Source organism: Marmota flaviventris, chromosome X (genome assembly GCF_047511675.1).
Source record: "Marmota flaviventris isolate mMarFla1 chromosome X, mMarFla1.hap1, whole genome shotgun sequence".
In the NCBI taxonomy this organism is placed as follows: domain Eukaryota; kingdom Metazoa; phylum Chordata; class Mammalia; order Rodentia; family Sciuridae; genus Marmota; species Marmota flaviventris.
The window spans coordinates 43,858,220-43,884,725 of record NC_092518.1 but is presented as its reverse complement, the minus strand read 5'-3'; the positions used below and the strand labels follow the sequence as shown (position 1 = coordinate 43,884,725).

The window sequence follows — 26,506 nt, the reverse complement described above, 5'->3', positions numbered from 1 at the left end:
AAAAAGGGAGAGAAAAGGACAAGCAAATTTTACTCAATTGACTTAGTTTTTCAGTCCTACTCTATTATTGAATTAACTCATTTCTTAACTCATAGTCAAGAGCTTAATGACAATAGGCTGTAACCACATCTTATTGATGAGGGGTTGCCATAATGTAGCTTTCCTAAGTGTTGAAAGTCCCTTGCAAGATTTGGTCAGGGACCTCCAGTTGGTAACTTTTCCCACTATTATGTGTATGTTTTAGCTATGCACCCAAATATCATTGCAGTACTAGAAAGATAATAGTCCTCAATGTCATCTCTCAGTTTACCAATTCTATGACAGTCCCTAACCCCTTTCTGCCAGGCAATTCACAAAATGCTTTTCCCCAATGCTCTTTTCTGCTACTGAAGTAATAAGTAATCAGATCAACTAGTACAAAGGCCAATAAGACACAAAAGTGAGGAAAGAAATGAATCTCCCACTCTTAGAGGAAATACTGATTATTATAACAATATTGCTTTCTAATTTAATTTCATTGTGACCAGAAAACATACACAGATTTAACTTTTTTTAAAGAAAATTTGTAGTTGTAGATGGACAGAATGCCTTTATTTATTTTTTTAATGTGGTGCTGAAGATCGAACCCTTTGCCTCACGCATGCTAGGTAAGCGCTCTGCCACTGAGCTGCAGCCCCAGCCCCAGTTTAACTTTTAATATCTATAAAATCTGTAGGGACATATACTTTCTTATACCTGTTATAGATATTTTGAGATTTTCTCTATTTCTTGGTCAATCTTGCTAGGAAATTATAAATTTTATTAATCTTTTAAAGAACAAAAATTTGACTATTAATTTTTTATATTCTTGATCTGTTTTCTAGTCTAATTTGCCACAGTCTGGCTGGGCACACAATCACGAGCCACCACACAGCTTGTAGATTCAAACAGCAACTCTTTATTCCCGAACTCACACCAGCCGTCTACAAACACGTTCTGGGGAAATCCACGTTCTCTGCCCAAATCCACCTCCACTGGGCTTCTATCTCCCAAAGAATACTGTCTGAATCCCGTGAGAACTCAAGGGGAACTCAGGCAGCAAGATATGCCCTATTCCCAGCAGGAATAATCTTAAACCTTAAACCTGGAACCTAAACCGGAACGCCCTAATCCGCCTTGGTCCTTGAGCAAGGTCACCTACATTCAATGTCACTGCAACATGGGGTACGCTGGCAAGGAAATTGTCATACCCACTGGGCTAATGGCTCCCAGCATCTCCCCCCTTCTGATTAATTAAACAACAAGCAATGTGGCTTAAGGACCGTGCCTGGTAGGTTGTCCAATTCAACATATGGTTCTTACCCGTCATCGGAAAACTGACCTTTAGGCGTCAGCCTCCTGTCTTAGGTTGATACCACTGCAATTGAATCATACCCGTCACTGACTACCGGTCCAGCATACAGCCATACTTGTGGATAGGTCTATGCACCAGTGGGGGGGTGAGGTTCTTTGCCTCACCTCTGTTGGCCCCCAAATTTGGCCTTGGTGCCAGTGGGGGAGTGAGGTTAATGTGGCTTAAGGACCATGCCTGGTAGGTTGTCCAATTCAACATATGGTTCTTACCCGTCATCGGAAAACTGACCTTTAGGCGTCAGCCTCCTGTCTTAGGTTGATACCACTGCAATTGGATCATACCCGTCACTGACTACCGGTCCAGCATAAGCCATTGGCCCCCAAATTTGAGACCATCACTAGCAGAAGGGAGGAGGATACAGAAATGCCACGACACCAAGCCAATTGACGGCTCCTTGGGAAAAATTGCATCACTGGTGACACCATCAGCAAAGATATGTCAGCACTACCACAATTAACATGGGGTGCGCTGGCAAGGAAATAAAAATTGCATCACTAGTGACACCATCAGCAAAGATATGCCAGCATTACCACAATTCGCTGCACCAAACGATAGTTACATAGTCCAGGCAAGTTCTGCAAGCAGTTCAAAGCGGAGGAATCTATCAATATGTCCATTTCCTCCCAAAATCCGTTTCCTCCCAAAGTAAGTTAACTCCTTGATTGAGCATTACTTGTTGAGTTATATTCATTGATGCATCAGTTTATACAGTTTACTGTGATAGCTATCATAGAAGCTGTAGTCTGGTTGTATCTTTGTCTTCACCGGCACTGGGATGAAGATAGGAATTCTGGCAATGATGCTAAAGAGACATTATCCTGAAAAGAATTATTAAATATAATGAAAAAGAAAGGTGAAAGTAAACAAACAGATCTGTTAACCTACTTTAAAAACAATCCTTAACAGCTGTTTACCTAATTTAAATTAAACCATTTAAATCACGTGAATAAAAAAAATAATTATAATTCGGATCCATTTTTTCATGAGCGCTCCTCATATAAGAAATATGGACATACGCACATACAGACATACAACACAAAACACAAGAGTGTACACAAAAGTACAACACATAAGAAAATAGTAAAGGCCTTGTAGCTTTACCTGGGTGAAATCTCCATTGCAATGCTTAAAAACTCCACAGTCAAAAAATAAAACTGATCTGAAAAACATTAACCTAGTTTTGTATGAGCTCAAAAAATAAAAATAGAACCTTATGATGTGGAAAAATGCAATAATAAAATAGCTATTGAAAAAAGCATCCTGGTTAATCACTGTCGCAGATGTAAGAATGGCCAAGCTGGAGTTCTGGATATCAGCTGTTATGGATTTGAGTCAAATCATCTTCTTTTCGATCTGTAGAAATTGTTTTAGTTAATCTCGCTGGAATCCAAATCGGCTGCTGTTCTCCCTGTGGAAAAACACAAACAGACCCCCGATTCCAGACAATCACTGGGTCAGGACCTTTCCATTGTCCTGTTAGAATATCTTTCCAAAGTACTTTAGGCTTATGTACATTTTTTGGATACATATGCCTTTCCACAGCACTAAGTCCTGATGAATCCAAATTTAAAAAGTTTAGAGTAAAAAGCGTTATTTTAAGTTTATCTTTGGGGGATATATACCCCCTTCCAATTCCCTCTTTTTGCTTTAATAAGTATGTTTTAATAGTTTGATGAGCTCTTTCAACTATGCCTTGTTGTGGATTGTATGGGATTCCTGTTATATGAGTAATACCAAATGATGAGCAAAATTGTTTAAAAGAGGTAGAGGTATAGCCAGGACCATTATCGGTTTTTAACTGTTTAGGAACGCCCACAGTGGCAAAATTTTGTAAGCAATGAGCTATAACATCTTTAGTTTTTTCTCCGGCATGAAGGGAGCCCATCAAAAATCCAGAAGAAGTATCAACTGTAACGTGTAAATATTTTAATTTTCCAAATTCTGGCAAGTGTGTGACGTCCATCTGCCAAATATGGTTAGGTATAAGTCCTCTAGGATTGACTCCAAGATTAACTTGTGGTAAAAATGTCACACAATTTTGACATTGTTTTATTATATGTCTGGCTTGTTCTTTAGTTATTTTAAAATGCTTTTGTAAAGTATTAGCATTAACATGAAACCTTTTATGAAAATTTGTAGCTTCTTCAAATGTAGAGAAAATATGTATGTCATGTGTAGTTTTATCTGCTAAATCATTGCCTAAACTAAGGGCTCCAGGCAATCCTGTATGTGCCCTAAAATGTCCTATAAAGAATGGATCTTTTCTGTCCCAGATTAGACTTTGTATAGTGGAAAACAAAGAGAAAACAGTAGAAGAAGGGGAAATCCTACCAGCATCTTCAAGAGATACTATAGCATTAACTACATACTATCAGAAAATAAATTAAATACAGAATCTTTAAACATCAAAAAAGCTTGTAAAACTGCATTAAGCTCTACCTTTTGAGCTGATTGTTTGGGTACTAAAAATGTAAAAGTTTGATCAGGGGTAACTACTGCTGCTGTACCATTATTTGACCCATCAGTGAATACATTTGGAGCATTCATGATAGGTGTTTTTCTTGTCATTTTAGGAAAAACTACAGGATGCTTAGACCAAAAAGACAACAAAAGATTAGATGGTAAATGATTATCAAATGAAACATTAGATTTACACATGATTATTGCCCAAGTATTTAACTCATTAGCTAACTCATCAATTTGATCCATAGTATATGGAGTAATAATTTTATTGGGAGAAATTCCAAACACTCCCTTCGCTGCTTTTATTCCTTTGAGTATTAATTGTCCTACAGCCTCAGGATACCTAGTAAGAATAGTGTTAGGAGAATAAGATAAATGTATCCACAATAATGGACCTTCTTGCCAAAATACTCCTGTAGGAATATTTTTTGTTGGTAGTACAATAAATAATAAAGGCAAACTTATATCAATTCTATCCAAATGTATGTTTTCCATATATGTTTCAATAATTTTTAATGCCTTTCTTGCTTTAGGAGTTAACATGCGGGGTGAATTTGGATCTGATGGACCTTTTAGAATATCAAATAAAGGTCCCAACTCTCCTGTTGGTATACCTAGATAAGGCCTTATCCAATTTATGTCTCCCAATAACTTTTGAAAGTCGTTAAGTGATTTGAGTTGATCTACTCGTATTTGAATTTTTGGTGGATGGACCATGGTTGAGGATAATAGAACTCCTAAATAATTAATTGGAAAATTTAATTGTACTTTATCTATTGCTATCTCTAGATTATAAATTTTTAATAAGTTTGTAAGTGTGGCATAACATTCCAGCAATATGTTTTTATCTTTATGTGCCAATAATACATCATCCATATAGTGAAATATTTGTAGTTCAGGATTTTGATTTCTAAGTGGCTGGATTGCTTTGTTAACATATATTTGACACATAGTTGGACTGTTAGCCATCCCTTGAGGGAGTACTTTCCATTCATATCTCTGATCAGGACCTTCATGATTTAATGCAGGGATAGTAAATGCAAAACGTGGACTATCCTCGGGATGAATTGGAATTGAAAAAAAAACAATCTTTAATATCTATAGCTAAAACATGCCAGGTTTTTGGCAAAGCAGACAATTGAGGAATCCCTGATTGAGCAGGTCCCATAATAACCATCTCATTATTAATGGCTCTTAAATCTTGCAATAATCTCCATTTACCAGATTTCTTTTTGATGACAAAAATGGGAGTATTATGGGGAGATATGGAAGGTTGTATATGTCCTTCCGCTAATTGTTGTTTGACCAGATCATGGGCTACTTGTATCTTTTCCTTAGTCAGGGGCCACTGAGGAACCCACACTGGTCTTTCTGATTTCCAAGTAATTTTGATTGTCTCAGTGGCCCTTTCTGAAAATCCAACCCATGTCTGTCTGTTCCTTGATCTATTTGTATTGGTGCTGCTCTACCTTGCCCTTGTTTTCCTAATCTTTTTTCTTTCCTAAAGCCTTGTCTAGCTCTAGTAGTGGGCGCATTAGGATTGATATTATTTATTAATGTAAAACCTAATTGATCTAGGACATCTCATCCCCATAAATTTATAGGAAGATGATCCAATACATATGGTTGTATAGTTCCTTCACATCCTTCAGGATCCTTCCAATCTAATATCATAGAACTTCTATGGGGATTAGTTGCCACTCCTAGGCCTCGAAGCGTTTGAGTGGCTTGTTGTAATGGCCAATGTTTTGGCCATTCTTGACGAGATATGATGCTAAGGTCAGCTCCTGTGTCCAGTAGCCCATTAAACTCATGACCTTGAATATTTAGTTTTAGCATTGGGCGAGAATCTAAATTTAAAGACAACATAGCCCAATCTACACCTGTGGAGCCTAATCCCCTGGAACCTCTTTCTACACTGTGACTAGGAAATTTATTATGTAGGCTGGGTATTATTAACAACTGTGCTATTCTATCTCCAGGTGAAATTACTGATATACCTCTTGGAGAACTAGCTATAATTTTTATTTCACCTACATAATCGGGATCAATTACCCCAGGACTTATCATAAGTCCTTTTAATATAGATGAACTACGTCCCAATAATAAGCCTACTGTTCCTTGGGGAAGAGGTCCTTTTACTCCTGTGGGAATGATTTGAACTCCCATCTCTGGAGTTAATACTGCTCTGGCAGAGGCGCAGATGTCCAACCCTGCACTCCCTTGGGTTTGTCTGATGAGGGATTTAATGGACAATGTGTCCTGGGCACTAGCCTGATGGTGTTGCTGGGTTCCTCCACTGCCCCGTAGATTTGTGGTTGTGGGCCCCGGGGCATTGGGCCCCCCTGTCCGTTTTTTGGCAATGGAGCCTGATGCCTTTCTCCATGATATCGTGGATAGATACCTGGTCTTTGTCCGTTTTTTGATAAAGGAGTACCCTCTATGGTGGTTTGAGAACGGCATTCATTAGCCCAATGTCTCCCTCTACGGCATCGTGGGCAAATACCCGGTATTCTATTCCTTTGATGCCTACTTTTGTTAAACCCTCCTCCTATGGGGCAATTCCTTTTAAAATGTCCTGTTTGTTCACAATTGTAGCATGTTTTTGGCCTGGCATCTAAAGCCTGTTGTACTGCAGCTGCCAAGACTTGCCCTTGTTCATTAATATCTCTACATAATTTAATATATGTGTTTAAATCTTCATGTCTCCATGGTCTAATAACCTCTCTGCAGCAACAATTTGCTTGGTCATAAGCCAGTTGTTTTATTAATGGCATTGCTTGTTCTGTATCCCCAAAAATTTTGGCAGCCGTTTGAATTAGCCTATCTACAAAGTCAGCGTAAGGTTCATTAGCTCTCTGTATTACCTTAGATAGCTGACCTTGTAAATCTCCATGTCCTTGTAAAGTCTTCCATGCCCTAACTGCGTCTGCAGCAATTTGTGCATATATAGCAGGATCATATTCAATTTGTTGCCGTTGACCCTCATAAGGTCCTTTTCCTAACAACATATCTAGATTTCTTTGAGGGTAACCGGCTGCTGCATTTCGCCTAGCTGTCTCCGTGCAAAATTCCTCATTGGCAACCTTCCATAACAAATATTGTCCTCCATTTAGTACAGATTTACACATGCTAGCCCAATCTGCTGGCGTCATGTCCAAGTTAGTAATGGACTCAACCATGCTTACCGTGAAGGGAGCTTGGGGACCATAGGTTGTTACAGCCTCCTTTAACTGCTTCACTGTTTTAAAATCTAAAGCACGGTGAATTCGCTGCCCTCCTGCCTGTTCAAGTACAGGGCATGCTAATCTTTGAGGTCCTGTCTCAGGATCCCATTTATCAACTACGGGGTTTGAGGGCCACTCAGCTGTCTCCATCGGTGGGGCTGTTGGTTGAATTACGCCCTCTTGTGATAAAACGGAGTTACTAACAGCCTCCTGTTGTGGCCTTTTTCCTAAAAACCCCTTTTCCTTTAAATTTTCTTCCTCTTTCTGACTAGCTCGAGAGACCTTCTCTTTTGCTTGATCTAAAATGTCTTTCTCCATGGTCTGAACCTCTAACAATGTACTTAACATCTTTTCGGTTTTTTACTAATTTCTAATCTACTATAAAGATAACGCAACCCAATAAGATAACACAAAACAAAACCGAAACTGAATGAAACAAAAACGGAATAAAAAATCGTTGTATCAATTTTCTCTTCCTCAGGGCCGACAAACTTCAAACCTTTAGTCAACCATTTTTTCCAGTTTGCCTGAGAAATTTCTAGGGATAGGCAGCTTGAAACAAAAACAAGATAAATCAAAACAATAACACATTGTTTTTTGAATTGGTCACCCATTCTTTCGCTCTTCCTCAGGGACGAGCAATTTCACTTACCTCCAAGCTTCAGAAGTTCCCCGTACGAGCCGCCAAATGCCACAGTCTGGCTGGGCACAGATGCCGCAGTCTGGCTGGGCACACAATCACGAGCCACCACACAGCTTGTAGATTCAAACAGCAACTCTTTATTCCCGAACTCACACCAGCCGTCTACAAACACGTTCTGGGGAAATCCACGTTCTCTGCCCAAATCCACCTCCACTGGGCTTCTATCTCCCAAAGAATACTGTCTGAATCCCGTGAGAACTCAAGGGGAACTCAGGCAGCAAGATATGCCCTATTCCCAGCAGGAATAATCTTAAACCTTAAACCTGGAACCTAAACCGGGAACGCCCTAATCCGCCTTGGTCCTTGAGCAAGGTCACCTACATTCAATGTCACTGCAACATGGGGTACGCTGGCAAGGAAATTGTCATACCCACTTGGCTAATGGCTCTCAGCACTAATTGTTTTTGTTCTTGTCATTATTTCACTCCTTCTACTTAACAACTGCAGAATTCATACTATGTGTAAGGGTACATGACATTCTCACAAAGGTTGATTTTATTATGGTCTGTGAATCGTGTCCAAAAATATAAAAATTTTGAAATCTTACACAATACATTCTCTGCCCCCCAATTAAAAATCTTTAAATATGAAATATCTAGAAATACCTACAACCTCAATAGTTAAAATGAAATAATATGCTCCTAAACAAAATATTAATCAAAGATGAAATCACAAGGGAAATGGAATATATTTTAACTGAATCTTATGTAATCACAACATAAGATTCAGTTATTCATCATAAAAAGCTTGTAATTCACACTCATTTCTCAGAACTTAGTTTGTTCTGGTTTAATAGCTTTTGAAGGTGACATTTAAATAACTGATAAGACTTTATGCTTTTTCAATATAAGCATTTAAGACTAAGTTTTTCTTCATGCACTGACCTCACCGTATCCCATATATTTTGATATGTTGTGATTACATAAGATTCAGTTAACATATATTCCATTTCCCTTGTGATTTAATCTTTGATTAATATTTTGTTTAGGAGCATATTATTTCATTTTTAATTATTGAGGTTGTAGGTATTTCTAGATATTTCATAAAGATTTTTAATTGGGGGGCAGAGAATATATTGTGTAAGATTTCAAATTTTTTATATTTTTGGACACGATTCACAGACCATAATAAAATAAACCTTTGTGAGAATGTCATGTACCCTTAAAAATAGTATGAATTCTGCAGTTGTTAAATGTAGTGCTATATGAAATGTCAGATATATTAATTTGGATGATAGCATTATCGAAATATTCTAACTCCTTACTGATTTTTTGTTTCATTCTTCTATTAATTACTGAGAGGTGGTCATCATCAATTGTGATTGTGAATGTATCTCTTTCTCTCTTTAGTACTGTCTGCATTTGAAATTCCTTCAGAGAACTGATTTTAGGTGAATACATATTTAATGTCATTATTTATTAACCTGCTAACTTTATGAAATTTCTCAATTTATCTGTTTTTTAACATAGCAAAGAAGACTTTATTCATGGCTACTCATTTTATCTCTTGCAATATTATTTTTCTTGAAGCCAGTTAGGTTGATATTTATATAGCCCCAACATTATTCTTAGATTTACATTTTGCTTTCTGATTATTCTATTTTCAAGCTATTTGGGTCTTTATATTTAAGTGCTTCTCTTTTCATCAGCAAATAGTTTGGTATTGCTTTCTTAAGCTGTCTAATAATGTCTGCCTCAAATGTTTGTCTATTTCTATTGAATACAATTATGTATGTGATTGAGATTAAGTATATCATTTGTTATTTGTATTCACTTTTTTCACATTTATTATTTCCCTGTTTCATATTACTAACTTATTTGGGTTAAAGATTTTTAGTATTCCACTTTAATGTATTACAGCTATAATTTTTGTGTTATTTTTAGTGGTTGCTTAAGGGTTACCACATGCATCATTAATTTATCACAATGTAGTAGAGTTAACATACATCATTCCACATAAAAATAATACAATTACAATACTCGAAATCCATTCATTTCTCTCAATTGTGTGGTTGCAGTTGTATATTTTTTCATAGTATTTGTTATAGACACCTAAATAATGTCTTTTTTGCTTTAAATAATCTGTTCTCTTTTATAATTCAATAAAAATAAAAGATAATATATTATACTTAGCATTTCTGGTGCTCTTTATTCCTCATTGCAGATCAAAATTTCTTTGGATTTCATTTTGCTTCAGTCTGAAGTACTTTATTAGCATTACTTATAGTACTGATCTGCTGATGACTAAATTCCTCAGCCTTCATTCATCATAAAAAGCTTGTAATTCACACTCATTTCTCAAGTGCATATATATACCAAACATATGATATAGAATTTTGGTGCGATCAGTTATTTTTCCTATTTTTCTATTTCTCAATTTACATATATTGAAGAAAATTAAGGGACAATATTTTCTGGGGACTAATGTAAAAACTTTGTTCTAGTTCATTGTTAAATCTAAACTTCCTTCTTCCTCTTTCCTGTTTTTCTGCCCTAGTGCTGGGACTAAAAATCAGTGTTAGTGGTTTTCAGAGGCAGAACAATAAGCCACCCAAAACAAGGGCACCTCATATCTCTGAGGCGGCCTTGGCATCTCTCCTATCATCCAATTAGGAGATTAAAAAGTGGTTCAGACTATCCAGCAGGGCAGCTGAGCATGGGGAGGGAAAGGAATGGGGTAATGGACTCGCCCCTCATCTATCATACAAACTGTTCTGCAGGGAAGTAATGTTACCTGCCTAGCACCTTGTCTTAAATTTTCTGCCCCAACACCTTCCACATAGAACTGAAAAGCCTTAAAGAAATATGGAAGATTTCAAACACAACATCAAAAACAGGGACCAGGAGAAATTCATATTAAGACAGAAAGAATCAGACTGGGAGGCTTTCAATGGGAAGTTCCTAATAAAGTTTTCCATGTTTGGGGTGTTGAGATGAGTCCAATTTCCCCAATTTGGAAATATTTAGAAGCCAGAGACATAATGTTTCCAAAGAGAGGGCCCACACAGGAAAAATAAGTGAAAGTTCCATTGTTCTGCTGCCAACCCTGCCTGGAGCAGCGCTACTTAGAGGGTGATCTTTTCTGCCTGACCCAAGGACAGCACTGTGGTTCCCGCACCACCCCCCGACCCAGGTTCCAGGGTGAACAATCAAAAAGCACTGACAATTTAGGACAAGCAATCACCAAATTGGCTGCAAGAAACATAGAGCAAAGTCACCAAGAATAGGCACAGTCCGAGACTTTAGGGGAGAATATATTTGTGACTTAGAAAAGGACAGAGAGTTCTGTGTTGATGTGGGCGTTTTAAGGGGGAGTGATGACTCTTAGAAGAACAAGAAGAGACATAGAGCTGTTAAGGTAGTTTGATCAAAACATAGCAAGTCTTTAAAACTCACATGACATAGTTTTATGTTTATCCTGCAGGAGATGTTGAAAGAGTTTTAGCAGGAGCATGCTTTTACAAAACTGATACTGACAGAACTTTATGGAGTGGACAAAAGTGGTAGGCGCCTCTTTCCACACTTAGTGCATAGTATCAACTACTGCATTTGTCATTGCTTAAATGTTTCTGTTAGGAATATTTCAAATATTTCATGATGAAGTATCCACGCCCTTTTCTAGGACCCTGGGATGTTATTTAATCCTCTCTCTTAGGAAGATATTCATGCTGATATTTTTAATTCATTAGATAAAAATGAATTTACTAGGGCTGGGGTTGTGGCTCAGTGGTAGAGTGCTTACTTAGCACATATGAGGCACTGGGTTCAATCCTCAGCACTCCATAAAAATAAATAAATAAAATAAAGGTATTGTGTACAACTGCAATTTAAAAAATTAAAATGAAACTACTAAATAGGGAACATAAATTCAGGAGTCATGATAAAATTAGTCCCTTGCCACAAATAAGTATTAACAACTATTAACAATCAGACAAGGTAATCTTAATGCAAAGGTACAAAATGGCTTTTATATGTTTCTCAGGTAATATCTTGTGTTATAATTCACTGTGAGCCAGGATTATTAACAAAGCTGGTAAGGAGTATTTTAGGCAAGACTTTGAGTGTTTAAATTAGCTAAAATGGAAAGTGCCTCCTGTCCTGAAACCACTTTATTGCACCAATCTTATCTTTATCATGAGGTTCTTCTACTCTCCTTTTCTGACAACATATTAGAGAATACTTACTTTAAGGCTTATTTGGAGTGATGGTTTCATATGATGTAGGTTTGATCTGAATAGTGGATTTATTTCATGATGGGCAGAAGAATGCAACTTTACTAAAGACTGTGGGAACAGAGGCTTTATTTTCCAGAGATAGACAAATCATCCCAAATATGTCCTCTTGAAAACTAGCCACCTATAGATAATTTATTCATCCCATTTGACTATGCTTATATTAACAGTGAATGTGAGCCTTTAAGAATGTAATCTTTTGTACAAGCAACAATAGTAGCAAAATTACAGGACAGAATCTCAAATACATAACTTACTGAGAGCTGAGAGTTATTTCCAAAAGGACTAAGAGTGTGTTTTCTATTTAAACAAAATTGTAAAATGTGAGGTACATAAAATGACATTGTATGTGAAGAAAGCCAATAAATAGAGATGTGGGGAATAGTTATAAATGATGAACTAAAGGGTCCAATTCTAACTGTAACTAAGATAATTGAGAAATAGCAGAAACCAACAGTTTTGCCTGCTAGGTGTTTGCTGTCTGGACAGTGTAAATGTCAAGGTCAAACTACTAAGAGATAAAATGCTGTCTAAATGAGAACAACTTGCTTACTGAAATAATAGATTAAGAACTAGAAACTGGTTTAACAGTATGAGGATGCTTCAAGAAACACAGAGGGGACAAATAATTGAAAAACTACTGGAATTCAGGAGACTTCCCATCAATCAATTTCTCCCACTACCACTACAATCAGTCTTCTTATTCAGGTTGCTGGTAGACTTGTTTTTGCATCATCATAAGCCCTAGGAAGGCAGAAGGGCATTGGTGACATTCTTTAAAAAAATATTTATTTTTTAGTTGTAGTTGGACACAATACCTTTATTTATTTATTTATTTTTATGTTGTGCTGAGGATCAAACCCAGGGACTGGCACATGCTAGGCGAGCGCTCTACCACTGAGTCACAACCCCAGCCCCACCAGTAACATTCTTATATGAACTAAAAAATGAGAGCAGATGCCAGAAAGGCCAAATAGAAAGACAGTTCAAGGAACAAATGGAGACAAAGCAGAAAGAAGAATAGGGAAAAGATGACTCTTTAGATGGTTGAAATTTTAAGAATTACAGAAACTTACCTATTCATAAATAGAGTGCACTAATCATGCCTGCAGATATTCAGTGCTGTCTCTATGGGGGCAGCTCAACAACTGAATGTAGGTCTATTTGAATGGATACATATGGCATTTCAGGGTGAGTTATGACATTTGGATGGGTGTGTACACTATCTGCAACAGAGTGAGAGACATCAGAATATGTGTCATTATGAGGGAGAATGTAGCAGTGTAGGGCTAGTATTTATCCAGAGGACACAAGAATGCCCCACTCCTACCCTATACAGTAGTCATTTTGTTCATTCCCATGTCTTTTCCCTGAGGAGACACAGACCCACAGAACCGGTTTATTGTTCACTGGGTCAGCTCCCAGTGCCTCTCAATGAAGATCCCTCAGGGTATAGCTGGGAAGAAGCCCAGGCAGGCTTCATTCACAAAAATGAAGCAGGGTCTCTTTATTTCTCTAACTCTACATTTTACCATTAGTTGAGTCATACTGGGCAGTTATGACAGAACCCCAAATCTCCAGTGACAAAAAAGGGCAATAATTTGAAGTCCAGATTTCATAATCAGGACTGGCTCATCCTTGGTATAATAAACAAAATGAAGAGGTAACATATGGATTTGTTGAAAAATATGTGTAAACCAGATATCTGAAAAGGGATTCATATCCAAAATGTATAAAGAGCCCATATAAGCAATAGCAGAATAACAAGTAAACGATTAAAGACTGGGTAAAGCACCTGAATAGACATTTCTCCAAGGAAGACACAGAAATGGCCAACGGGCATATGAAAAAATGCTCAGCATCCCTAATTACCAGGGATACGCACATCAAACCCACAATGAGCTATCACCTCATACCTGTAAGAATGATTATTATCAAAAAGACAAGTGATAGCAAATGTTGGAAAAAGTAAACTTTGCACACTATTGGCAGGAGTTTAGATTGGTGCAGCCTTTATGGAAAAGAGTATGCAGGTTCCTAAAGAAATTAAAAATAGAATGACTTTATGACCCAGCAAAACGTCATCTGGTTGTATACCCAAAGGAAATGAAATTACCACCCTGTAAATATATTTGTACTCCTATGTTCCTTGCCACATTATTCATAATAGCAAAAAAGTGAAAACAACCTTAGTGACTGTCAACAGATGAATGGATAAAGTATGAGTATTATTCAGTCTTGAAAAAAGAGATCCTGTCATTGCTACACTGTAGATAAAACTGGAAGGCCCTCTGCTAGGTGAAATAAGCCAGGCACAGGAAGAAAAATAATGCATTATCTTACTGATATACGGAATTTTATCAAAATCAATATATATATATATATATATATATATATATATATATATATATATAGAGAGAGAGAGAGAGAGAGAGAGAGAGAGAGAATTTTTTTAAAAAAATTAAAGAGGCAGGAGCAGGGATGGGGAAAATGGGGAGATGTGTGTAGGCCACAGGATGCAAAGTGGCAGATATGGGGGATTAACATGTCTACAGACTTAATATACAATGAGAGATGTTGCATTTGAAATCTTTGCTATATGAACAGATTTTAACTATTCTTGTTACAAAGACACAGAAAAATGGAACCTATTTGAGATTATGAGTATGTTAATTTGTTTTACTATAGTAGCTATTTTACTATCTATATATATCCCATAATATCATGGTGTATACATTAAATACAATACAATTTATTTAAAAGTAAAAAATAAAATAAAATGGCTTACAAGGAAAAAAAGGAAATTCACTGGAAATTCAAAGAATATTTAGGGTGAAAGTATGAAATGTGACATATAATGCAGAAATAAATAAAAAGAAAGCAGGCATGTTGATGTTACTATCAGATAAAATAGAAAAAAAAGCAAAGGAAATTACTAGAGATGTGGTGGAACACTAAGTAATGATAAAGCATCCATCACCAGGAAGAAATTATGGTCCTAAACACATATGCATCAAACAATGAAGCCTCAAAAAAACTGATAAAGCAGAAAGGAGAAATAGAAAAATCCAAAATTGTACCAGGGGACTTCAAAAGTACACTCTCAGCAATAGATACAACTACAAACAGAGACATGAAAAATTGTGTTCTATATGTGTAATAAGAATTGTGATGCATTCCACTGTCATGTATTCAAAACATAAAAGCAATTTAAAAATAGATACAACTACAAGGCAAAATATCTACAAGGATGTAAAAGAAGTGAACAATATAATAAATCAATATGAGATAACTGATATATAAACTGCTATATAAACTGATATATAAACTAAACACAGCAGAAAACACGTTTTTTACAAGAACACATGGAAAATTCAACAGAATAAATCATGCCTTAAAGATAAATCTCAATAACACTAAAACATTATACAGAGTATGTTCTCTAACCATAAAAATAGAATTAATAATCAGTAACAAAATCTGTATGTTCTTAGAAATTGAACAACATACTTCTGCATAATCAGTAGATCAAAGAAGTCTCAAAGGAAATTTAAAAATATACATAGAGGGCTGGGGTTGTGGCTCAGTGGTAGAGTGCTCATTTCACATGTGTGAGGCCCTGGGTTCAAACCTCAGCACCATATAAAAATAAATAAATAAAACAAAGGTATTGTGTCCATCTACAACACACACACACACACACACACACACACACACACACATAAGCATAGAACTGAATGAAAATGAAATCAAAAGAATCAATGTATGTGCAATACAATAAAATAGTGAAGAACAGGAAGTTTATAACTCTAAATGCTTACATTAAAAACATGAAAGATTGGGGTAGGTCTGTAGCTCAATGATAGAGCACTTGCTTACCAGGTGTGAGGCACTGGGTTCGAAACTCAGCATCACATAAAAGTAAATAAATAAAATAAAAGTTTTAGCCAGGCATAGTGCATACCTGTAATCCCAGTGGCTCAGGAGGCTGAGGCAGCAGGATCGCAAATTCAAAGCCAACCTCAGCAATGGTGAGGTGCTAAGCAACTCAGTGAGACCCTGTCTCTAAATAAAGGGTGGCTTAGTGGTCGAGTGCCCCTGAGTTCAATCCCCAGTACCCCTCTAAATATAATTAAAATTTTTTTTAAAAAGAGGAACAATTCAAATCAGTGACCTAATTTTTTTTTTATCTCAAACAACTAGAAAAAGAAGAAAATAAACATAAAGCAAGGAGAAGGAAGAAAATAATAGAGATAAGAATAGAAAATAATAATATTAAAAATAGGAAATGGGGGCTCAGTTGGTAGAGTGCTTGCCTCACATGCACAAGGCCCTGGGTTCAATCCTCAGCAACACACACACACACACACACACACACATATACACACACACAGGAAATGATCTAGAAAATCAGTGCATCAAAAGCTAGTGTTTTTAAATTATCAACAAATGATGAAGCGTTAGTAAAGTTAACAAAATAAAAAGATAAATAATAGATATCAAGAATGAAATAAGAGTTGTGTGGGGAGGAGGGATGGGATGAGCCAAAAAAAAAAAATGAAATAAGAAACATCACCTTTTTACACTTGTTACACTACAAATGTAAAGAGGATTACAGAAAATGCAACAAATAACCCAAGTGCTCATAAAATCTATAATTTAGACCTGGACAAAATCTTGGAAGAATGAGATACCAAAAAAAAAATAATAAAAATATATATTATAGTGATTAAAGAAAATGATTTATAACTTAAAGACTCCCTAAAAAGAAAGTATAGGCCCATATGGTTTCACATGAGAATATAAGCAAATATTTAAACAATTAATATTGCTTTTACAATCTCTTACAGATAACATAAGAATAGGAACACTTCCAAGCTAATTTTATGAGCCAACTATTTCCCTTTAAGATCAGGGATAAGACAAGAATGCCTGCTCTAGCCAGATTAGTATAAATTCAGCAAAGTTGCAGGATATGTAATCAACTGACAAAAATCAGCTGCATTTTTATACAATAGCAATAGACAATTCAAAAAAGAAATTAAGAAAACAATTCCATTTACAATATGATCAAAAAGAAGTAAAATATTTAGGAACAGACCTAACCAAGGAGATGAAAGAAAACTAAAAAAAAATTGATAAAAAAAGACATAAACAAATGGAAAGATTTTTGTGTTCATGGAATAAAGTCAATACTAATTATTGATAGGATGTTAATATTACTCAAAGTGATTTATAGATTCAATATAATCCCAACAGCATTTTTTCCAGAAATAGAAAAAAAAATATAAACTACATGTAGAATTTCAAGGAACCCTGAATAGCCAAAACAATTTGGAAAAGAAGAACAAAGATGGAAACTCACCTTGTCTGATTTCAAAATTTATTACAAAGCTATAGTAATCAAAACGGCGTGGTAGGGGCGATGGTTATAGTTCAGTGGTAAAGCTCTTGACTAGCATATGTGAGGCATTGGGTTTCATCCTCAGCACCACATAAAAATGAATAAATAAAGGTTCAAAAAATACAATAACATTTAAAAAAAACAGTGTGGTACTGGCATAAAGATAGACATGGAAACTAATGAAATAGAATAGAGAGTCTGAGACAAATCTTCACATACGTGGCTAAATGAACTTTAACAAATATGCTAAGATTGTTCACTGGAAAAAAGATAGTTTCTTCAATAAATGGTGTTGGGAAAACTGGATATCCATATGCAAATAAGTGAAATTGGACCCTTATAATATACCATGAACGAAAATCAACTCAAATGTACTTAAGGGTAACGCCCCAAAGTATAAAACTCCTAGAAGAAAATATAGTAGAAAAGTTTCACGGCATTGAGTTCGGCAATGAAATGTTGGTTATGACACTAAAAGTACAGGTAACAAAATCAAGGATAGACAAATGGCACTACATCAAATGTAAACACTTTCGTGCAACAAAGGACAAAATAAACAGAGTGAAAAGAAAACTCATAGGGCTGGGGATGTGGCTCAAGCGGTAGTGCGCTCGCCTGGCATGCGTGCAGCCAGGGTTCGATCCTCAGCACCACATACAAACAAAGATGTTGTGTCCACCGAAAACTAAAAAATAAATATTAAAAAATTCTCTCTCTCTCTCTCTCTCTCTCTCTCTCTCAATAACAATTAAAAAAAGAAAACTCATAGAATGCAAGAAGCTATTTGCAAGTCATATATCTAATAAGGGGTTTATAAACAAAATAAATAAATCCCATAACTTGCCCTATTCTCCCTGCTCTTCAGAGCTTGTCTTTTCTTACTTTTTAATTTTCAGGACTCAGATTCACTGCCATGTCTTCTTAAGAAGGGAAGCTTTTCATGGGAGGGCTCACCCTCAATACTGATGATGAGCAGGTCCTGAAGACCTTTGGGCCTGTTTCTGAGTGGTTGTTGTCAAGGACCGGGAGGCCCAGTGATCCCAGGCTTTTGGCTTCATCACCATCACCAACCCAGAACATGCCTCAGATGCCATGAAAGCCATGAATGGAGAGTCCCTGGATGGTCGCCAGATCCATGTGGACCATCCAGGCACATCTACCCGTGGCACCAGAGATCATGGTTGCAGCTATTCTAGAGATGGTGGGGACCAGGGGTATGGGAATGGCAGGTATGACAGTTGACCTGGAGGTTATGAATATGGATACAGATAGTCCCGAGACTACTGTGGCAGGAGCCAGGGTGGCTATGACCACTACTCAGGAGGAAATTACCGAGACAATTATGACAACTAAGTTGAGGCATGCACACGTAAAGTAGATACACAAGGAATAACACTTCTGATCCAGGATTGTCCTTCCAAATCGCTGTACTTATAAAGATTTTTGGAGCTGCACTGAAACATCTGTTTTAGTACATCAACTTCTATTTTGAATTGAGCTCCCAAGGTAGCTTGTCAAAAGACTTTTTAAAAAGCTCCATATAATTTTTTTTTCTCATTTAAAGACAAATTCGGGGACATTTATTGAGACCAGGTATTTCTCCATTTATTAGGTTTTTAGTTTGGGTTCTCAATATCATTGCTTCTGGAAAAAAAAATGTTTGACCCAACTAATTTTTTAAAGCTAAAGTGGGGATATTTTTAAAACCTGTATACGATGTTTATCATGACTAGAAAGCAATTTCCAAATGTACCTATAAGCAATCTGTGTCAAGAATGTGATACTTTTGCTTAAAATTCAGGATCACCACCCTGATGATGCAGACAAGCTTCTTAAAAATGTTTGTGAAGGGGCTGGGGTTGTGGCTCAGCAATAGAGTGGTCACCTAGCACATGCGAGGCCATGGGTTCAATCCTCAGCAGCACATATAAATAAATAAATCAAATAAAGGTAAAAAAATTGTTTGTGAATGTCATTATTTTAATAGTGGAAGAAAAAAATGTTCTTTTGTGACTTATATAGTGTTTAGGATATCCTTCACAGAACTGACTGAAAATATGAAACCTGTGAGTGCGCGCGCGCGCATGCGCGCGCGCGCACACACACACACACACACACACACACACACACATTCTCATAAAAACCAGACAACACACAAAAAGAATCAATTATCCCAATTTAAAAAGTGAGCAAAGGACTGGAAAGGACATTTCTACAAAAATATTATACAAATGTCCAACAAGCATTTTGAAAGATGCTCAACATCATTAATCAATCTGGGAATGCAAATGAAAACAAGAATGTAATATCGCCTCAATTACATTACGATGAAAAACAATAACAATAACAAAAGGAAATAACAAGTGCTGTTGAAGATGAGGAAAAATTGGAACTCTTGTACACTGCTGGTGTGATTGTAAAATGGTACAACTACTGTGGAAAACAGTATGGCTGCTCCTCAAAAAATTAAAAATCAAATTACCATGTGATTCAGAATTTTCACTCCTGGTTATCTATCCAAAATAATTCAAATCGGGGTCTCAAAAAGATATTTGCATATCCATGTTCATTGTAGCACTATTTGAAATAGTTAAGAGGTTGAAGAAACTCAAATGTGAGTGACAGATAAATGGATAAAAATATGGTACATTCATAAAATAGAGTATTGTGCAACCTTAAAAATATGATGGATTGGGGCTGGGGATGTGGCTCAAGCGGTAACGCGCTCGCCTGGCATGCGTGGGGCAGTGGGTTCGATCCTCAGCACCACATAAAAATAAAATAAAGATGTTGTGTCCACCGAAAACTAAAAAATAAATATTAAAAAATTCTCTCTTTCTCTCTTCTCTCTCTCTCTCTCTCTCTCTCTCTCTCTCTCTTGCTCTCTCTTTAAAAAAATACGATGGATTGATATTCTGCTTTTAAAATAATAACTACTATTCAACTTTTAAAAAGATGAAAATCACACTATTCAATAACATGGATGAACCTGGAGGACATTGTGCTAAGTGAAAAAATCCAGTTCCTTGAAGATAAATAGTGTAAAATACAACTTATATGAGGTATCTAGAATGTCAAAGTTCATAGATACAGAAAATAAATTGTTTCCATGGACTAGAGAAGGGGAAAATGGAGAGTTGTTTATTGGATATAGAATTTCAGTTTTGCAAAATGGACAGGTTCTATAGACAGGTTGCACAATAAAGTGGATATATTAGCACAATTGAACTGTTAAAAATAGTGAAGATGCTAAAATTTATGTCATGTGCATTTTGCTATAATAAAAAACTCACAAAAAGGCTAAAAGAAGAAAAATCATACAATCATATCTACTGATGTTAAATAAAGTGTGACAAAATTCAACAACAATTAATAGTAAATCTCCCAGCAAACTAGGAATAGAGCAACACTTCCTCAACTTCATAAAGAGCATCCATAAAACACCTATAGATAGTTAAGGTCATACTTAAAATGTGGAAATTCAGAAGTATTTCCACTTTATTAACAATATGCAAAGTTATCTGTTCTCATTATTCTCATTTAACACAGTACTGGAAATTCTAGCTAGTGCAATAAGAACCCCCCCCCAAAAAAAAAGATACCAAAAAAAAAGTTCAGATTGGAAATGAAGAAACAAAACTGACCTTATTTGCAGATAATCTGATTGTCCAGAGGAAAAAATCATAGGATTCTGTAAAAAAGAAAGTCACATAGAACTAATAAGTGACTTTAGCAAGCTCATCCTTAAATTTTTATTTATTTATTTATCTGTCTATTTATTTATTTGTTTGTTTATTTAGTTATTTATTTATTTTGGTACCAGGGATTGAACCCAGGGGCACTTAACCACTGAGCCCATTTAGTTTTATTTAGAGACAGGGTCTCACAACATTGCCTATGGCCTCACTAAGTTGCTGAGGCTGGCTTTGCACTTGAGATCCTCCTGCTTCAGCCTCCTGAGCCACTGGAATTACAGGCCTGCACCACCATAATTTATTAACTTTAGCAAGTTCATGAGATATAAATTCAATACACAAAAATCAATCACTTGTCTATTTACTAACAAGTATGTGGAAATGGGAATTAAAAATAATACCATTTACAGTTATTTCAAAGAAAAGGTCTAAACTAACAAAATACATACAATAGTTGCATGCTAAAAATGCTGATGAAGAAATATGAGGCCTAAATAAATGAGGAAGCAGGCCATGCTCATGGAGTGGAAGTAATAACACTGTAAAGATGCACATTTCCCCCAAATGATCCATGAGTGCAGTGCAACTAGTGCCAAAGTCTAGGCAGAATTTTTTTTTGTAGACATAGACCAGTTTAAATTTAAATTTATATGAATATACTAATTATATGGATATACTGATGTGTATAATGGTCCCCTTTTCTCTGTATCCTTGTGATCACAAATTATCATTGGTCTTGATAACAGCCATTTGAATAGGCATGATTGTGATTTTAATTTGCATTTCCCTGATGTTTAATAATGTTGAACTTTTTAAATTGAAAACAATATGGATAGTCCTCAAAAAATTAAAAATAGAACTATCATATGATCTAGCAATCCAACCTTTGAATATATTTACAAAGGAATGAAATCAGAATATCTCAGGGAGGTCTGCATTCCCATGTTCATTACAGCACTATTCACAATCACTCAGGTCAACCTACATGCCTATTAAAAGATGAATGGGTAAAGAAAATGTGATATGTATGCTCAATTGAATACTATTCAATACTACTTAAAAATAAGGAAATCCTGTCATTTGCAGCAACATGTATGAACTTCAATGATACTATGATAAGTGAAATAAATCAGGCACAGAAAGACAAATACTGCATGTTTCACTTATATATGGAATCTTCAAACTCATAGAAACAGTCAGAATAGTGATTGCCAGAGGTTGGGTGTGTGGTGGAGGGGTAAGATGGGGAGATGTTGGTCAAAAAGTGCAAAGTTTCAGTTAGGCAGGATAAATAATTTCTGGTGATCTAATATATAGCATGGTGCTATCTAGTATACTAGATTGTATACTTGAAATTGGCTGAGAGCATATCTTAAATTTTTTCACCACACACACACACACACACACACACACACACACAAACAATATGAGCAAATGGATATATAAATTAGGTTGTGACAATCATTTCTCAATGTATCCATATATCAAAACATTGTGTAGTACATTGCAAATATATAAAATTCTTGTTTGTCAATTATACCTCAATAAAGCTGGAAAGAAAAGAATGATGGAAGGTTAAAAAAAAGTTGTAAAATCAGTATAGTGATTAATAGAGATTGGGAAGCGAGTGGGGGGGCAACAAATTAAGGGAGGTTGGATTTGATCAGTGCATTCTGTATTCATGTGTGGAAATATCAAACTAAACCCTGTTAGTTTGTGCAATTAAGACATGTTGATCAAATTTTAAAAAACATTTTTATAAAAAGAATGAGTTGATCCTCAAATTATAAAGTAGTGATAAAATATTTTTAGATGAAACTAAATTTTTATTTTTATTTTGAAAAGAATGATTTCTAATTATAAGCTTATGTGTTTATATAAATTATATCATATATCATAAATAATGATGGAAATAGAAAGTTATCTCTGTACAACAAACATGGTAGTCATTGAATGGGGAAGAATCATCAATGGATACTAAAACTAGTGGGTGAAAAAACTGGCATCATATGCATGGCTAGGGTCGCAGGAAGAGAGTCTAAGCTCTTTAGGCTCATCTTTGAGGTTTTTCTTCAATCTGATCCCAACCTACACTTGTTCATCTAGTCCCTTTTGGCCCTCCAGTTTAATCTGTCCATATCCTTCACTTGACCCTCTCTACACAAAACCAAAGTTATTTAATTACCTATGCATATGAGTCTTTTGCAGGTTGGTGCTATGGCAGAGACAGATAAAGTTGAAGCCAAGCCCCAAATTCAAAGGCCATCAAAGTCCTTCCCTGTTCTCATCTTACTGCCTCACCTCCACTAGGACATTCAACTAACCATTCAGGGAACTTCCCAGGATTCTGCTGAACACATTATTTTGAAGATATAGGGACTCATAAGGTGTCTTGTCCTGAAAGTACAGAGACAGTGGCCAAAAATAGTCATATGACCCCAGCACAGCAGCAGAGATGGCTGGGAAATATAGGAGAGTGCATAGAAATTCAGTTTTTACAAAATATTTTATTTCCTCTTCTACATTTATGGATGAATACTAGCATTCAGAGAAAAGATACTTGCTTAATGTCACATCATTGAAAAAAAAGGTGGAATTGGAATCTAGGACTCTCTTTTTCTTGCCAATGTAAATAAAACAAATTTATTAGAAAGATGTCAGATCCTCTTAGAATTGGAGAAAGACCAAAGAAAGTAACTTGAGAACTGAATAGGAACAAAACACAGACCGGAACAGTCTGATCAGGATGCTGCCCTGGGGGCAAAATCACAAACCCTATTTTTTTACTCCTGTCAATCATTTAAGTTTCAAAGTCCAAGGAGAGAGCATGCGATTGACTAAGAGTAGGTTGCATGCCTGCCCTTTGGCAATTTCAGGGGGAATAATCTGATTTACTCTGTTTCAATAGGGGTAGACAAACATCCGGGCTTGCCATCCCACAAAGGTTAAGTATTGGCTTTCTATTAATGCGTAACAAATGACTACAAACTGAGTGGCTAAAACAACATCCATTTATTACCTTCTAGTTAGTGTAGGTCAGGCATGGCTTGGTTGGGTTCTCTTTCCAGGCAAGACTGAAATCAATGGGTTGGTAGGGCTGCATTCCTCTCTGGGGCCTTTGGAGAAGAATCTATTTCCAATCTAACTAATATTGTTGTAACTTCTGTCCCTGCAGCTATAGATCTGAGGTCCTGGTTTCTTTGTTGGTTATCAACTGGAGGCATCTCTTATGTCACAGAGGCTACCCATATTTTTTGCTTTCTATCTAGCTCCCTCCATCTCCAAATTCAGGAATGGAAAAATTCCGTGCATAAAATTTATCTCACTCTTCAAACATCTCTTGCCAAGAAAACTAGAAGCCCCTATAAAGTCTCACTTGACTATAAAGGCCCACCCAGGATGATCTCCCTAGTCTAAGGAATATATTTCTTCATTATTTCACTCTACCCCTCCCTCTCCCCTCCACACTCCACACAAACACACACACAAACACAGAGTTTTAAATATTTTGAAAGTTACTAAGACATTCTCTTACAGAAAACAGTGTATCAAAATAAGACCACTAACATTGACACAACATTGGTATCTTATCTAAAGCCCTTATTCATATTTTGCCAATTGTACAAGTCACAACAGAATTTTCTGAACAGGGGAGCAACAGAATCAATCTAGTCTGGGGTATGAACAGAGTGGAAGCCTGCTCTTTTTCTGCTGAAGCCTGCAGTAAGTTGCAGTACAGAGGGATCTAAGGGGTCTTCCACAGGCATTAGGCCTCCTTTGCAAGCCCCTGGTTGCAATGATGCATGTTCCTCCTTTTTCAGTTTCCCTAGAACTCCCTAGTGTCTTACATGCCTCTGGTTTTGCTGAACTGTATTGTCCTCTTAAATAAACTTTTCCTGGATCTGATCACCTAAAGCAGTGACCCAGGACTCTTTTACCTCTTCTGTACCTAGCATAGCTTGGAGGATCCACAGAGTTCCATCAGTCTTGCATAGATTAAAACACCATCTCATAGGCCACAAAAGTTGAGGGAGGCCACAGAGGAGAGTGCAGATAACTTGGATAGTTCAGGGCAGAACTGGATGTTCTACTCGCATCTCTTAAGCCTGTCATCTTACCACATATTACATAGCTCATCTGAATTCTCCTCCATACAGGCAGATACAATCTGCACACAGTATGGAGCTGGGGTGTGGGTGGTGATAGGAGGGTAGGAATGACATTTCAGAAAAGACTTGTCCTCACTTTGGTGGCTTACAGATACATAGTTTGTTCTTTTCTGAGGCTACCTGAATGTGGAAGATATGAAAACACACTGAGAAGCCTGAGGCAAGTGGGGGACTCCACATTCAAGCCTGCTGTGGACACAGCATGTGGTGAAAGCACCCTCTCCCACAGAAAGGCTGCCCCAATCCCAGATTTCAGCTGCTTCATGTCACCAGGAAGAAAACCCCAGAAATACAGGAACCACAGCACAGTCCGAGTCACAGATGCAAGACTAGGACATTCCATGCTGAAAAGGCCTCAGGCTGATTCCCCCAAGCCTTTCAGAGAAGAGCATCAGGACCTAGACCTGGCTGAAAAAAGGAGTCTAGCAGAGAAGACAAGGAGACAGGGGAGGAACTAGGGTCATATACTGACTTCTGTCTCATTTCTGTTAAGCAAGGGCCTTTATAGAATTCAAACATCATCTGAAAGCCTGAGAAAGCTCTGAACACTCTCTCTACCCATTACTGAGCTTTTTACAATGGGCCAACTTGCCTTTGCTCATTTCCTATGCCAGAAGCTCTTGCTTATGCCCTTGTCTGCATGCCCAGATACCACCAAACTCTTAAGGAAGTTGTGGTCTAGGCATAATTTCATTCTCAGTGGGAGAGCCTTGCTTCCAGCACAGACCTTCAGTAATCAAGCCAGGTCACTGTTCAGTCACAGCAAAAGGCTGTCTAACTTTGGAGCTTTGTCTTACTTAATCCTTGTTCTCTATACAACAAAGGCTCCTCTTTCTCCCTGCAGGAAAGAAGAGGCCATTGTAAGTCCTCCTTCACTGTCCATAAAACCCTGTCTCTATGATAAAGCCTGGTTCTGTGGGGGTGAGGAATGATGAGGGTTTCCTAGAGGGATAGGCTAACTGGGCTGCATTCCCAGAGATGGGAGGAGGCCTGGACAATGTGGCTATGGGTATATTTTCTTCCTGATTTTGGCACGTGGCTCCTACTGTTCTTACTCCTACTCCTATCTCCATCCTTGGAGATATTTCACTTCCCACATGGACAGTATAACCAACTTACTGATTCATCTCTCCCCTTCAACTCCCACTCTGAACCTTGTCATTACCTGGAGTTCTCCCTCATTTCTTTTCTCTCAATATCACTCCAGGACATGTAACAGTA

The 26,506-nt window shown here is 36.8% G+C and overlaps 1 pseudogene; it reads left to right on the top strand.

The window, feature by feature from the left end:
- Window positions 1-18,334: 18,334 nt before the first annotated feature.
- LOC114105679 (RNA-binding protein 3 pseudogene) lies at window positions 18,335-18,822 on the top strand (annotated as a pseudogene).
- The last annotated feature ends 7,684 nt before the right edge of the window (window positions 18,823-26,506 follow it).